Source organism: Oryctolagus cuniculus, chromosome 9, assembly GCF_964237555.1.
Source record: "Oryctolagus cuniculus chromosome 9, mOryCun1.1, whole genome shotgun sequence".
NCBI lineage: Eukaryota > Metazoa > Chordata > Mammalia > Lagomorpha > Leporidae > Oryctolagus > Oryctolagus cuniculus.
This window is the reverse complement of record NC_091440.1, coordinates 78654263-78670107: the sequence shown is the minus strand read 5'-3', so window position 1 is coordinate 78670107 and position 15845 is coordinate 78654263. Positions and strand designations below refer to the sequence as shown.

Below are 15845 nucleotides of genomic sequence, written 5' to 3'. Positions count from 1 at the left end.
CATGGGCGTTTTAACCTCTCTGTTGGAGATTCCCTCTGTTTGGAATGACAGCCCATGCACTAGAAGTGCTGTCCTAACTAGATTCTGTGAAGGGAGTGGTGCAGGAAGACAAAATAGCTAAAAGAAAAGCAGGGGCCACCAGTCCCCACCTGCAACTACAACCTAAGAAGCCTACAGAGGTGGTCAGTGTGACAAATGCAGGGGTCAGGTGCAGAGAGATGGGCAGGCAGGAAGGGTGGTCCTGGGGGTAGTGGTCTGCCCACTCGCCTTCACTTCTTTGCCTTGCCCTGGGTAGCCAGAGCTTCCATAGCTTTGCGCACAGTGTCTTCATCCCCCCAGAAACTGCATGGGCTTGATGGGCTTCAAGTTCTTGTCCAATTCATAGACAATGGGAAAACCAGTCTGCAGGTTCAGCTCCATGACAGCCTCTTCAGAGAGACCCTCCAGATGCTTGACAATGCCCCGAAGGCTGTTGCCATGGGCTGCAGTCAGTACCAGTTTCCCCTCTTTGATCTGGGGCACGGTCTCCTCATTCCAGAGGAGCAGAGTTCTGACTGTAGTGTCTTTCACACTCACAGGAGGGCAGCTGATGCTTACTGATGTTGCTGGAGAATGGGTGTTCAGGCTCCATGGGGGCGGGGGGCAGAAGGACATCGTAGGAGCACCCCAGATCTTCACCTGGGGCACACCAAGCCTGGCAGCAGTTTCTGCTTTATTGAGGCCAGTCAGACCCCCATGGTGCCACTTGTTGAGGTGTCAAGTCCACACAGCTGGCAGCCACATCTGGTCAATGGCATCCAGCACTGTCCAGAGGGTCCGGAAGGCTCTTTTCTGTACCAAGGTGAAGCAGATGTCAAATTCATAGCCAGTGCCTCCCAGGGCCTGCCCGCTGCACTTCCACCTCCTTGAGGCCTGTGGGGCTCAGGTCGGCATCATACCAGCCCCTGAAGCGGTTCTCCAGGTTCTAGGTGCTCTCGCTAGGCCAGGTCAGCACCAGCTTCTAGGTGGCTGTGGTGGAGAGACAGAGATGGTGGCGCTGACTGCCCTAACATATTTTTGAAATTAATTATAGGTATCCTCATCTAAAATAAGTGACTGTCACTTGTTGAGCACCTAACATACACAACTTCATTTCATTATCACTGCAGCCCTTAAAAATGATAGTTAGATGTGGATATCGAGGCTCAGAAAAATAATTTGCTGAAGATGACAGATGAGTAAAATAAGTAGTAAAATTTTGTCTTGTCTAACCTCAGAGCCCATCCTTGGACTTCCACATTTCAAGGACTAGAAATGATAGAGGACATGGTACACTGACAGATTTGAAAGACACTCTGTATTTTGGTTAGGTGTAAAGAGTAGTATGCTGAGAAGAGTCAGCTCAGAGGAGGGAGTGTCCAGCTTTGAGGAAGATCACAGCCCCATTCATGAGGAGTTCACATTTTACACGCAAGCATAGGAAAGGGAAGGCATTATTGTGGATTCACTTTTCTGAATAATGATTACTGTGACTTGAAGAATTAGTTGGACGAAAGCAGTGCTGAAAGAGATTTCACTGGTCTAAACTGCAGTAATGGAAGTGGAAGAACATAATGGATGGAAGTAGGATTTCAGGAGTAAAGTGCATAGAATTTGGGAACTGATTGGCTGTGGCAGGTATAGAGAGCATGACTCCAGGATTCTGGCCAGATAGTCATTGACGTTCAGTAAGAGAGAACTTTGGCAGAAACTAAGGTTGGAGGAGTCTAAAAGGTGCATAAGTTTACTTTTAGAAGTAGTGGAAGTTGCATGGGAGACATTTAAGTGGTCATGCTAAGAGGACATTTGAGTATGTAGTTGTGGGTGCAGGGCAACCAAGGACTTCACTGTAGGAAAATATGTAGGACTTCAAAATGTGATTAAAGCATGAAACTGGATGAACTGAGTAGAGAATTGTTTTGGGAGTTCCCAGCTAAATAAGTGTTACAATAGCAAAACAGCTAGCAACCTTGTCCTAGCAGGAAGTGAAATGGAGCTAGACAGGAGCATTTACAGTGCACTGCACCTATTGGGGGATATGTATTTTACCTGGTGGACAATGTAATGCCCAGTTGTCTGCCTAGTGACAGGTGTCCCTCACACAGCAAACATGTTTTTATTAGTAGATACTCTTGTGGCCAGTGTCTGATCCATGTTCACTTTATGCCTGCCTGACCATTGCCCTAGTGCCAGGAGTCAGACCTGTGTCCTCTCAGCATCCCAGAGAAAGCCCAGTCTGGTGTAGCCCCCGGTTCTTCAAACGAAGTTGACAATTCAATAGGAAAAAACACCACAGTAGGAAATAAATTCAGAGATGTATTACTTACACAGTCTTGGCAGGGAGGTACAATGAATCAAGAGGGTAGTCTTCCACCCTCAGTCACATGAGGCATGAATAAAGAGAGAGAGAAAGAAGGGACAGAACAACTAGCAATATATATATATATATATATATATATATATAGGAATATATATATATGGGAATAAAATATGGGTCACTTCAAGTTTGTGGGCAAAGAGCAAAATGATCCTTTAAAGGAAGTATTGGGAACAGTGGGGAACCTACCCTGCTAGGCCAGAAAGATGCCTCTAAGTTCCAATCTCTGGCGAGAGGCTTAAGCCATTTGCAGGTGGTATTCCACATGTAAGACCAAGGCAGCAATCTGTTTTTGTGCCATTCCCATTACAAGGATGTCAATCTTTAAACACAGGAGGGGAAAGATATTTAAGAAACAGAGTTAGTGCGGAGGAAGAAAATCAGAAGAGTGGAATGTGGAAGCCAAGAAATGTTTTGAGCAGGTCAACAGTGCCAAGACAGGGGTCAGATGAGAAATAGAAATGCTCACTGAGGGCCGGTACTGCCTGGCTCAATAGGCTAATCCTCCGCCTTGCAGTGCCAGCACACCAGGTTCTAGTCCCGGTCGGGGCACTGGATTCTGTCCCAGTTGCCCCTTTTCCAGGCCAGCTCTCTGCTATGGCCCGGGAGTGCAGTGGAGGATGGCCCAAGTGCTTGGGCCCTGCACCCCATGGGAGACCAAAAAAAGACCATGGGAGACCAGAAAAAGCTCCTGGCTTCGGATCAGTGCGATGCGCTGGCCACAGCGCGCCAGCCGCAGCGGCCATTGGAGGGTGAACCAACGACAAAAGGAAGACCTTGCTCTCTGTCTCTCTCTCTCTCTCACTGTCCACTCTGCCTGTCAAAAAAAAAAAAAAAAAGTTCACTGAATTCAGCAAGACTGTAAGTCACTGTGGAAGTGGTTGTTTCAACAGATTGTCAAGGAGTTCGTTATCTTAAATATCTTTGGTTTTTCAACCTAAAGAGAGGAATTTCTTTAAATTTGTTAAATTCCATTTTGAAGATTTTTAAACAAAACCTATCATTACCATTTTGAAAGTTGAAAAATCTGACTTAAATATGGGGACTCTATTGGGGATTTTCCCTTGTTGCTATCTAAATATTTAATTTTCCTTAGCATACTTTTAAAAATATTTGAAGTGGGTTAGTAACAGAGATGATTCCACCATTTCTATATAGAGGAGATTAAGACTGGCAAGGGCTAAAAAGGAAGTTATAAGAACAATCCATGGAACTTGTCTTGAGCTGTAAGTTTCCATGCCCTGTGTTACAAATCAGCCAAAATAGTGATGTGTTCTAGAGATGTTTTTATTCACAGGTTAAGTCTTTTTTTTTCTTCAAGATTTACTTATTTATTTGAGAGGCAGAGTTACAGACAGAGAGGCCTTCCATCCAGTGGTTTACTCCTCAAAATGTCCCCAGTGCCAGTGCTGAGCCAATCGAAAGTGAGGAGCCAGGAGCTTCTTCCAGGTGTCCCACGTGAGTGCACTTGGACCACTTTCCACCATTTTTCCAGGCCATATCAGAGAGCTGGATTAGAAGAGGAGTAGCCAGGACACAAACTGGCACCCATACGGGATGCCAGCACTGCAGGCAAAGGCTTAACCTACTATAACACAGTGCCAGCCCCACAGATTAAATCTTAATGAAGCACACATGCAGCCTCACACAACTATTCCTTGTCATCTTGACACAATTGTGCATTATGAAGTATCCATGACATACAATAATATAAGCATTTCAGTTCATTCATATTTTGACTTATTTTCCCAGTTCCACTGTTGCTACCTATCTAGGTAAAAGTTATCTGCCTTGGATTGTAAACATTGACACTGAGGGCCTTCTGTGCACCAGCCACTATGTTGGGAAGTGTGGGGATGATGTTTAGATATTCTCATACTGAATTTTATATAGTACCATATATTGCTGTCTATACTTTGACATTGAGAAAAATAAAGTTAACTTGCAAAAGACTGAGAAAGAAGGAAGCAAGATAAAAGAGGGAATAAGGAAGCATTGCTGAGCATCTACTAGGTGCCAAACAAGGTGCAAGAAATTTTCATATGTAGTTATCTCTTTGAATTCTTATGACCTTGTTAACCACTCATTTTACATTGAGAAAACTGGGGCTTGTTGAAAGTAACTTGTTGAAAATTTACAAAATGAGGATCACAAATAAAGCTGAGAGTCTAGCCAGTGAGGCCTTATTAATGTCCAGGGCTCTTCCCACTCCATGTTATGCCATCTTATCTGGTAAACTGATTTTTCTTATTTTCATATCTTAGCTCCATTTATGAATTCTTAACTGATTTTTCACACAGCATAGTAATAAGTGGAAAACTTAAAAATACTAGCAATTACAGTGGATTCTTTATACACAGTTCCAGTTTGTCATTGAAATAAGTCTGTTTCTTTTTAAAAATTGGGATTCGATTCATTTAAATTTTTGGAATCCCAAGTAAATACTGAGAAGCTGAACCATTCCTGAAACTCATCATTAATAATGATATATTTACTTACACAGTCAACCTGCAGTTATCAAGTGACTAGCAGCATGAAAGCACTGTTTGGAACTGTGTGGAAAAACCATGCAATTCTTTGCTTGAGATGACTAAAATTTAAAGGATTTTTTAACCACATAAAGGTTTTTAAAAACTCTATTTATTGGTGATTAGAAGCTGCAACAGTTTTCTTTAATTATGTCTGAACACTTAAGTACTTAAATTGACAACGTACAATGAAATATTAAGTATAAAGCCCATTGCAGATTTTGCAAGCAATAAACACATTTGACAAAGAAATAAAATTTGGTTAACCAACATAATTATTGTTAGATTTGTTATACACGCATCTAGTATATTTAAACCCCAATTGGCCGGCGCCGCGGCTCAATAGGCTAATCCTCCACCTAGCGGCACCAGCACACTGGGTTCTAGTCCTGGTCGGGGCGCCGGATTCTGTTCCGGTTGCCCCCCTTCCAGGCCAGCTCTCTGCTATGGCCCGGGAGTGCAGTGGAGGATGGCCCAAGTGCTTGGGCCCTGCACCCGCATGGGAAACCAGGAAAAGCACCTGGCTCCTGGCTTCAGATCAGCGCAGTGCGCCAGCCGTGGCGGCCACTGGAGGGTGAACCAACGGCAAAAGGAAGACCTTTCTCTCTGTCTCTCTCTCTCTCACTATCCACTCTGCCTGTCAAAAATAAATAAATAAATAAATAAAAAATAAACCCCAATCAAGCACTGATTGAAACATATGTATTTACTATTGTAATACAATTGGATACATATATGCATTCTGCAGTGATTGTCAGATGTGTTGGCCTTAAATAAGAAAACATTATAGCATATCAACAGTTTATTTTAATATACTCTTGAAAGAATTTATATTAGTTTTAATTTGCTAACTTCTACAAAGACATGCTCTTCAAATTTTCCCACACTTCACTATCACAAATATAAGGGAAGGTATTAATTTTATATTCTTAATATAGCTGTCACCTCACTCACTTACCTGAGAGTACCATTTACAAGTAATTACCCTAGGAGAATAACTAAAAAGTATACTTTGGAATTGCATAATCTTTGAATACCTTCACTAAAAGTGTTTTTTAAATGCCCAATGTAGACATTTTGTTACGTGTTTAAAGAATTTTATGACTATTAGCTATGTGGTAAAAATTTGAAGATAAGTTTTCTACTGGTCTTTACATTAGAGAAGACTAGACTTATTTGCCCAAACAAATCTTAACTCTGCTTGTTACCCATAGAAGAAATATAATGTTCTTCTATTCAAGCAGGCAATTTCCAAAAGAGCTTGTCAAACTCACCCCGTCTTGAACTGTCAGTGAAAGCATATGCTTTTGCATTTAATTTCTAACACACATTAGTTGCACTACAGGTACATGGCAGGAAGTAAAATCTTGAACACACAGCTGCCCAATATCAATTAAAATCTTGGCTGAGTGAAACAATACTTATAGAGAGGACTGCATGAAAATTAAAGAGTCCATTCATTTCTGTATTGCTGGATTGAACCTAAATGGTAGAAACTGTGAACCTGTGCCATCAGGTTGACTTCTGCTGTGGTTAAATTCTTTGGATACATGGAATAGACCACATTCAAATTCCCTCAAGTAACAGAACTTTACTGTAAGAATATACATATGATCTGGAATTGAAAACACTAAAGAATTCAGGCAGCTCTAGACACTAACTGCATTCTCTATCCTCTTTAATAAACACCTGGTCTACTGATCTCAGAGCATTCTTTTCTTCTCTTCCAACAGATAAACTTCCTGTGCTTAGTCATAGTTCCCTGTATTTTCAGCCTGCCAGTGCCTCTTCCTGGCTCCCCTGGACTCTCATTACATCCTGACATTTCAACTTTGGTTCCTACACAATTCTTCCTCCATTTACTAGCCCCAGTTCTCTACAGAGAAAACCTGACTTGTTCAGCTTGTATTCTTGAGCCAAACCAAGCTGCAGACCAAGGGCAAACAGATTAGCTGCCTAGAGGTTCAGCCTAGAGGAAGTCCCTGAGGTCCTGAAAGGTCAGCCTTCCACATAAACTGTGAGTCCATGTCTCACACTTAGAAGGTGAGTGTGAGCCCTCTTACAATACATCTCTATAGGACTGATTTTTCTAAGCTGTGATTGGGGAAATACTGTAAGCCCTGAATGATATAAGGATATTGTTGAAGATGTTATTCAGCACCCTCTGCCGTGCCCTTCTATGAAAACCCATGGTATAAATTTATTTCTACTTTTAGTATTATGAATATTTGTGCAATTATTCCTGAACTGGCTTGTTTTTATCTTACTGACTTTGTGGTGAAATTAATACTTCTTTTTCAACAATGCCAAGTGCCAATTAGGAATTTACAAATTGGTGGCCAAAATATAGAGTTTAAATAACTCTGTAGTATGAATTTTTGCTTTTATTACCAACCTTAACACCTACATTCATTGTCTGTTTTTGACTTTGTTTCTCATATATTTCTAATTTGAATTTTATATATTCCTATAATTCATTTGACATCTTTTCAAAAGCAAGGTATAGATATAAATTATAGAAATTGTAACACATTCAGAGACATGTTAAAGTTCCTAGCTAGTTTTTGCTGTGAGCTGATTTTTGAAAATTGGCCAAACAACTTGAAAATATTAATGTTACATTTTTCTATATTTACATAACTTAAAATCATCCATATACTTATAAAAAAAGAGAATCCCTTTAGGCTTTAAAATATCTTTCAAATAAAGTTTGAGATTAGAAAGGATCTTATTACACATTAATCATTTTTTGACATAACTTTGTAACATGCTGTTGTTATGGAGAAGGAACATGTGTAATAAAATTAATGTACATTAAAAAATTGTTTTCATATAAGCCATGTTTCTGAAACAGCAATATCTACCCCTCCAACAATAACATACTCCCCAAATTTTTTTCCTCAAACTCTATTTCTTGGCTACTTCTTTAATAAAAAAAAAGGCAAAAAAGAAACTGACATCAATTTTATATAAAACAAGTCCTTTGAGGTGGAAAGTTAGGGAAGGCTGCATGAGTTTATGGCGGACAAAATGTCGCTTACATTTTGCTGCTCAGTAGTTTGATATACTCATTTGCTGATGTGAAATGACGAGGGCTTACAAAACAGGGTTTTGTTTTTTAGCTGCCTGTAGACCTAGTGGGGCCTAACAGAACCCAGTCAGCAGGTCATTAACTCTGGAGAAAACAGCTTGCATTAATATGCTCTAATCCGGTATAATTAGTCAAATTACTGCATGCCGACCAGCTTGTCATGTGTTGTCAGACTTGGCATGCACACTGGACTGCCTGGGTCCCTCTGGAATGCCACCCTCAATCAGGGAAAACTGCTCATTTGTAGTGGTCTTGAACTCTTGATAGAAAAGCCCACCAAAACATTGGTCAGAGAAACTTTTACTAGTTCTTCCAGTTAAAATCTTTCATCAAAAATAATTTAGTACTTTGGTGATTAAAGTTGATTTTAAAATTTCTACTATTTTCTGTAGCTTATCTATGGAATACCCCCAAGAGAAACTAACGTCAGTATTTTTTTGAATACATATAATAAATGATTACCGGTTGATCAGCTGTGGTTCCAGTATATGGGAGTGTGGTGTGAGTTTGCCTGTGTTTGTGTCTGTGTGGCTCTTTTTCCAGCAGGGTAAGAGGTTATTAAACTCTAAAAGGGCCACATTAGCATAAATTTACAAGAGCTCCTGTTCTGGCGGCATGATAAAAACCCGTGTTACCTTTGCATTAACACTGAATTGCTTGTTGTGCTTTTGGCAATGACAGATAAGTCAGTGTAATTCCCCATTGCAACAGAAATGATGCTCCAGATTCCAAACGCATCCTGAAGATGTCACTGACAATAATCTTCAAAGAACGGCCAGTGAAAGTGGGCTGTATGTTTGTAGGATGATATACTGCAAATGACAGGAAGAATTATGTGAGTGAAGACGAATCTGTAACATATTATTAAGCAATTTCACGAGAATAACAGGGATAAAAGGATAATGGATGAGGGTGTCATTATTACCTTCATGTAGAGGGAAAGCAAAAGCAAAGGTAGAGAGACAAGATTAATTGAGGAAGGGTGAAGCATTCATTGCTCATCAGCTCTTTTGTACTCTTTGCTCCTGAAATTCCAGACTGAGGAAGAAAAAGGTGCTCGGAGCTGCATTTTAATGCAGCTCTCAAGAAGGAGGAGAAAACTGACAAGGCACTTTTTAGTCACCTCCCTTTTTATCAAACACACAATGACTATTACCTTTTGAATGTTCTGAAATCACAACAAAATCCAGCAGAGTTTTTATTCCTTTTTGTGTATGGCATAGCTTTCAATATTAGTAATGCTTTTAAAAACCAAAATTGTAAAATTTCAAAACACATTTTTCCATTCGTTGCCAAAAATATTGCTGTTTCAAATTTAGACATTCATGTTTGCTGATGAAACATTTCCAAATCCATTCTGTTATTATTTTGATTTAACTGAGGCCTGTAGGTTAAAGAAGCAATACATTTTATATTCAGTTTTGACTGGTCTTTCCATTTCCTAAGCATATTTCCATTTGATGTAGTAGCTGTTTCTCTTAGATCATAGTAAATATATGTTTCCCTCTATTAAATGAAGGATGTAATTGAAAATTTAAAATATTAACATCTTCATATGTTTTCCTTTATTAACCTATTTCTTGTAGTTTCTCATTTGGCCAGTTATTCCAAAGCACACATTATACCATGTACAATAAGATGCAATTATAAAATAATCACCAGTCTCCTTCAGGTTGCAGAAGAGTAACACAGGTGTTTTCCTGGAATCTAAGAAACCTGTTGGGACATGTATTCCCTTCAGATTGTAATTTACTCCTGTTATGGAGTATACCTTAAGTGTTGCAGAAACTTTATGTATTTATGTGTGCTGAGCTAGTAGGAAAATCAAATGTTCAAATGAACAAGCTTAGATATGTACTCAATGAAGATACTTGGACTTGACGAATATTTGATAGCAAGAAGCCTATATTTCATTTTTGTCTACATAGCAAGTTCATATATTCAGGAAACATAACAAAAGATTGAGATTCAAGTGTCAGTGAAAATTAAGAGTCATGAGGTTGATATTCACCTAACAACCGATAGTTTAATGTGTATGTAGACATGCACAGCAGTATTGTAATTGTATACTGCATGTATAAACCATCTCATAATACTGCTTTTTATTGTGTTGTAATTTTTCAATCTACCTTTCTATATTTAACTTTATACATTTCATTTGGAATTCCTTTTTTTTTAAAAAGATTTATTTATTTATTTGAAAAGCAGAGTTACAGACAAGGAGAGACAGAGAGGGAGAGAGAGATCTTCATCTGCTATTTCACTCCTCAAATGGCTGCAACAGCCAGGGCTGAGTGGGGCTAGAGCCAGGAGCTTCTTCCAGGTCTCCCACATGGGTACAGGGGCCCAAGAACTTGGGCCATCTTCTGCTGCTTTCCCAAGCACATTAGCAGAGAGCTGGATGGGACGTGGAGCAGCTGGACTCAAAATAGCATCCATATGGAAATGCCAGAGTTGTAGGCGTAGCTTAACCCTCTATGCCACAATGCCGGCCCCAGGACTGCAATTCCTATTTCTATTCTATAAATGGGAAAACTGAAGACCAGAAAGTTAAATGAGTTTGCCAAAGTAATTCCACAGTAAATGATGCTTCTAGGAATAAAACCATCTTCAGACATCTTATCTGAAATACTTTCTGTTGCTATTTAATATTTAAACTTTTTATTCACACCATACTATTTTTTGATATTTTATTACTTTTAATGTATCTTTTTAATTATCTTAACTGTTTCTTCACTAAAGGAGAATCCTCTGCTTTGTGTTTTCTATAGAAACTGGAGGAAGAAAGTAACATTTGCTAAGTACTCACTATGTACCAGACACTGTAGTAGGCACTTTTTAATACATTATCTAATATCATATTCACAGCAGCTAAGTGAGTTAGATATTACCATCCTCACTTTACAAAAGGTAAATCTAAAATTCTGAAACGTCAAGTCATTTGGGGGTTCAAAGCTAAGTTTTCCTGGCTGTCTTCTCCATGTAAGTCCTTGTCTCCCTTCACTGGCTACCCTTCCTTCTGCCACACCTAGGTATAGATTCTTCCAGCCCTAGGGGTGTTCCTTTCCATCACCTCAGTTCCTCACTAGAGAGGTAGAATCCCTTCCTGTGATTTAAACTTCCTCTGTATACAGATAATGCCAAACATCTCCTGCTAGTCTAGTCTTCTCTCTGCAGCATTAGCTTATCTTCTCCCCTTATATTTAGCAAATTTTGATATTCCATTACAAAGGGAAGAAGTGAGAAAATATGAACAAATTTGTCAATATAATTTGACTTAGGCTCTCAGTCTTTCAGACTGCTTGTTAGTTTGTTAAGCCTGAATTTCTTTTTCATTCTTTCTTTTTTAAAAAATCCAAACTTTACTTAACTGTTTATAATTCTTTTGTTTTTCCTTCTGTGATCTTTTTTTTTAAGCCAATCTTTGTTTTTGGAGAAAAGTAGGAATTTTCTTTACCTTACTCAGATTTTAAAATTCTAGTCCACATAGTAGTATACAAGATGACACTCCATGTGTACTGGTATACTAGGATTTTAGTCTTAGTCAACTGCCTGCATCTATGAGATTATTTTAATTTCATATCTCAACTTGCAAGCTTTTAAAAGTGGGATCATTTGAATCTTTTTCGTTGGGTTTATATACTATCACAGTGTCACACTCAAATATTCATAAACTCATACTTTTGATAATTAAAGCTATCTAATTTTCAAGTTTTTATGCATTCATGAAATGTTTCATTTATTTTAAAAAATAATTTCAGCCTGTTAAATAGCAATTAGTATAATGTAGATATATGTCAGTAGGCTTTACAGAGGAAATGAAAAGCATTACCTAACCTGGTGGTTTGGTTAGGTAGACATCAAGCTTAAAGTGTCTCCTATCCTAATATCAATACAATCACCACATATAATACTTTAGTGAGAAAAACGCATCATGTTGTAACTAGGGATGAGACAGCCATGCCTCTCCTTCCCTCTGTGAGATTTGAGCATTTCCTCTCCTTAGCTCCAGTGCACTGGGGACAAGGGTTTTTATAGGACAAGAGACTGGAGAGAGGAAGGAAGGAGAGGCATGGCGGTGGTGATGCTGGAGTCGCTGGGATTATGAGAGCACAGTGCCAAGGATCTGGGACATCCTGCCAAAGAAACTCTCAAGGAACACCAACCAAATGACCAATGAACTCTTCCTTTGTTTCCATCGACTCTGAGAATTGATTCCCCATTTCCATTTCCTGATGCTATTAAATACTACCTTCACTCTGGTTTCCTTTCCTTTTTGACATTTCACACACACATACACCTGCTAGGGGAGAAGAACCTTCTTTCCATAAACCAGACAGTAGCCATTTGGGAGTTTTTAGGTATTTTTATTGCATTAATTTGACAGATTGCTCTTGAAACTCGTGATTTATAATATAGTATAAACTTACCCTTTTTTCTAACAATTTTTATTGATGAGGAAACTGCTCTTTAGGAGAAATTCTTCTGTTTATTTCCTTGGACCTCTTTTTGTCCATAGAGAAGAAATTCCCATTTAAGCTTTTGTTTTCCCCATGGGAAGTAAACTGCTTCTCTGATTTTCCAGAACCTCAGTTATTGATTGATCCATAAAAACTCACTGTTGGTAGGGTCAGTGCCATGTTAACCTGTCAGTACTGCATGAGGAAAGCACACTTGGACAGAAGCTGAGGCCTCAGGGTAGGTGAGTTAGCCTCTTTTCTTCTGTAAAATCAGTAGGTTTAGTAGGTTCCACTGGAAACCCTGTCAGATTATCCCTCAGACTGTCCAGGCTGTATGCCCCAAGATCTCTTCTCACACTAGGGGGTGGAGCCTGGCTTTCTTTGGCTTCAGATCCTTACCTTATTCTTCAATCAACTCTTGCCAAAATAGTCTTGTAACAAGAGGTCTTAATTTATTTAAAAGTTTTCATTTTGCATGTGGTTATTATTCCTTGTTGTACCTTTCTTTGACCAAGAATCCTACAAGAAAAAACAGAATATAGTAAGATTCAAGCTGCAAAATTCCACCCATAAATTTTAATCCCAGTTCCACTATTATTACAAGTATGAAGTTTCGGGAATCATTTGCTGTAAGAAACAGAGCTTAAGGAATTTACAGTAGCTTAATTTAAAAGATAATTTATTTGAAGCAGCTCAAAGTAGTTTATAAACTCTATAGCAAGAATAGCTCAGAACCTAAACAGAGACTGGAACTGAGGAGCAGAAAACCATTGTCTAGATTTCTCCATTTCTGGCCCACATGCCCACTTGTCTATGCTTCTGTTTCTTTTTATTTTTTTTTTTCAAAAGATTTATTTATTTATTTGAAAGTCAGAGTTACACAGAGAGAAGAAAGGCAGAGAGAGAGAAAGAGAGAGAGGTCTTCCATCTGATGGTTCACCCCTCAATTGGCTGTGACAGCCAGAGCTGCACTGATCTAAAGCCAGAAACTAGGAGCTTCCTCTAGGTCTCCCACGTGGGTGCAGGGGCCCAAAGACTTGGGCCATCTTTTACTGCTTTCCCAGGCCATAGAAGAGAGCAGGATCAGAAGTGGAGCAGCCAAGTCTCGAACTGGTGCCCATATGGGATGCGGGCGCTTCAGGCCAGGGTGTTAACTCGCTGCGCCACAGCACTGGCCCCTATGCTTCTGTTTCATTATTGTTTTTTTTTTTGTTTTGTTTTGTTTTGTTTTTTTGACAGGCAGAGTGGACAGTGAGAGAGAGAGAGAGAGAGAGAAAGGTCTTCCTTTTGCCATTGGTTCACCCTCCAATGGCCGCCGCAGCTGGCGCGCTGCGGCCGGCGCACCACGCTGATCCGATGGCAGGAGCCAGGAGCCAGGTGCTTTTCCTGGTCTCCCATGGGGTGCAGGGCCCAAGCACCTGGGCCATCCTCCACTGCACTCCCTGGCCACAGCAGAGAGCTGGCCTGGAAGAGGGGCAAACGGGACAGAATCCGGCGCCCCAACGGGGACTAGAACCTGGTGTGCTGGAGCCGCTAGGCGGAGGATTAGCCTAGTGAGCCGCGGCGCCAGCTCATTATTGTTTTTCTTCACAGATTAGATTCCTAGGATTTCCGTCAATACCTTTTTGTTTTTGTTCAAAACCCAAAAAGAAGTTGCTATAACTCTCTACAGTTTTCTCTTACTTCATTACCAGCTAAAGATTCGATTTCAGATTTCAAGGAGAAATTACAATCAGCTGTGGCTGGGGGCATGAGAGGGACGCCTCTGGGCATAACCTTGGAGTAGCAGGAAGCTTACCTGAGGAGAGGGGTAGTTGAGACCACACTCCCAAAAGTCTTGTTTAACTATTTTATTTATTTTTATTTTTGCTTAAATATTTTCATTTTATTTGAAAGGCAGACAAACACACACACACACACACACACACACACAGAGGCAAATGGAGAGAGATCTTCCATCTATTGTTCACTCCCCAAATGCATTAACAGGCTGAGCTGGGACCAAAGCCAGAAGGTCAGACCTCAATTTGGTGGCTCCTACATGGATGGCAGGGACCCAAATACTTGCGCCATCACTGCTGCCTCTCAGAGTCTGCATTAACAAGAAACTGGAATCAGAAGTAGAGCTGGGACACACACTCAGATATAGGATGTGAGTATCCTAAGTGGCAGCTTAATCACTCTGCCGAATTCCTGCACCCCTTTAACTATTCTGATGTTTCCTTTCCTAAGTGTACTATTTGGGAAGAAAGAAGAACTAATCTATCCAGTCTTAAGGATGATGGAGGATTTTCAAAGTTGAACTAATCGGTAATCAGTCAGGCTAACAGGATATTGCATATACATAGAGTGAACAGTGGGGTGGGGAACTATGGCCAGCACAGCAAACTGGAGGTTCTGAGAACAGCAGCGATGGAGGAGGTGAAGCAGTGACATGAAAGCCTTAGGTGGATGTGGACACCAGCAGGAATGTGACTGTGGAATGGGAGTGGGTGGGAATCAGGAGAGTCTGCAGAAGGTTGTGATGCTACTGCTAGACATCAGAAAACCGCTGAAAGACTTGCAGGAGGCCATGTGAGTGCCCTGTCAGTGAAAACAGAGAGAAAAGGACAGGTGTTGGAATCAGCTGGATTTTACCACCAGTTGGGTACAGAAAATGAAATCACAAGACTATTTTATAGAAAAGTCCCACAATTTTTACTTTGATTAATTTATGAATACCAATTTCATTCACTGAGATAATATTAGGATCTTACTATAGAGACCACTTGTTTTGAATAGCTGTAATATACAAAGCACTGAACAAGAGACCTTCCCATCATAATTTTGTTTAAATGCCATAATGCCTCTATGAAATGTATATTATACACCATTTTATCTATAAGAAATAGAAGCCATCCAGTATTTGGGTAATTGTGTGTTCTCATGTATTATCACAGTACAGAGATAATTTTCATGCCCATTTCTGTCGAGTACCACCTTGCACTTTGGTTTACTTTTCTTAAAAAAGAAGAGTAGATTATTAGGCAAATATGTCTTATTTTGTACTAATTTCATTGAATTTGTTGTGATATGCTCACCTGAAAAGCTCGAGTGGACGTTGGACTACAGGTTACCGCTTCTGAGCAATCTGGGGCTAGATTCTGATGTTTAAGAGGCAGAAGCTTCATGTATGGATTGGGAGGGTGGAAGAAATTCAGAGGGAGCACTTTCTGTGTAAGGCAGATGTTTGCCTCTCTCAGCGTTCCTGGGCACTGTAAAATAAAAGTTATTTTAAAATACACCAACACACAGTTTTCCAGGGTATCCATTTTTAACTTAAAGAATCCCTTGTATATCAGTTTTTATGGCCCTACATTTAGATTGGTACT

General features: G+C 39.9%; 1 protein-coding gene and 1 pseudogene across 10 annotated transcripts in view; one reads left to right on the top strand and one right to left on the bottom strand.

Annotated features, from left to right (window-relative positions):
* Positions 1 to 15845, top strand: part of NBEA (neurobeachin) — a 726466-nt gene that overhangs the window by 556358 nt on the left and 154263 nt on the right. The window lies entirely within an intron of this gene.
* LOC108178793 (phosphoglycerate mutase 1 pseudogene) lies at positions 270 to 15644 on the bottom strand (annotated as a pseudogene).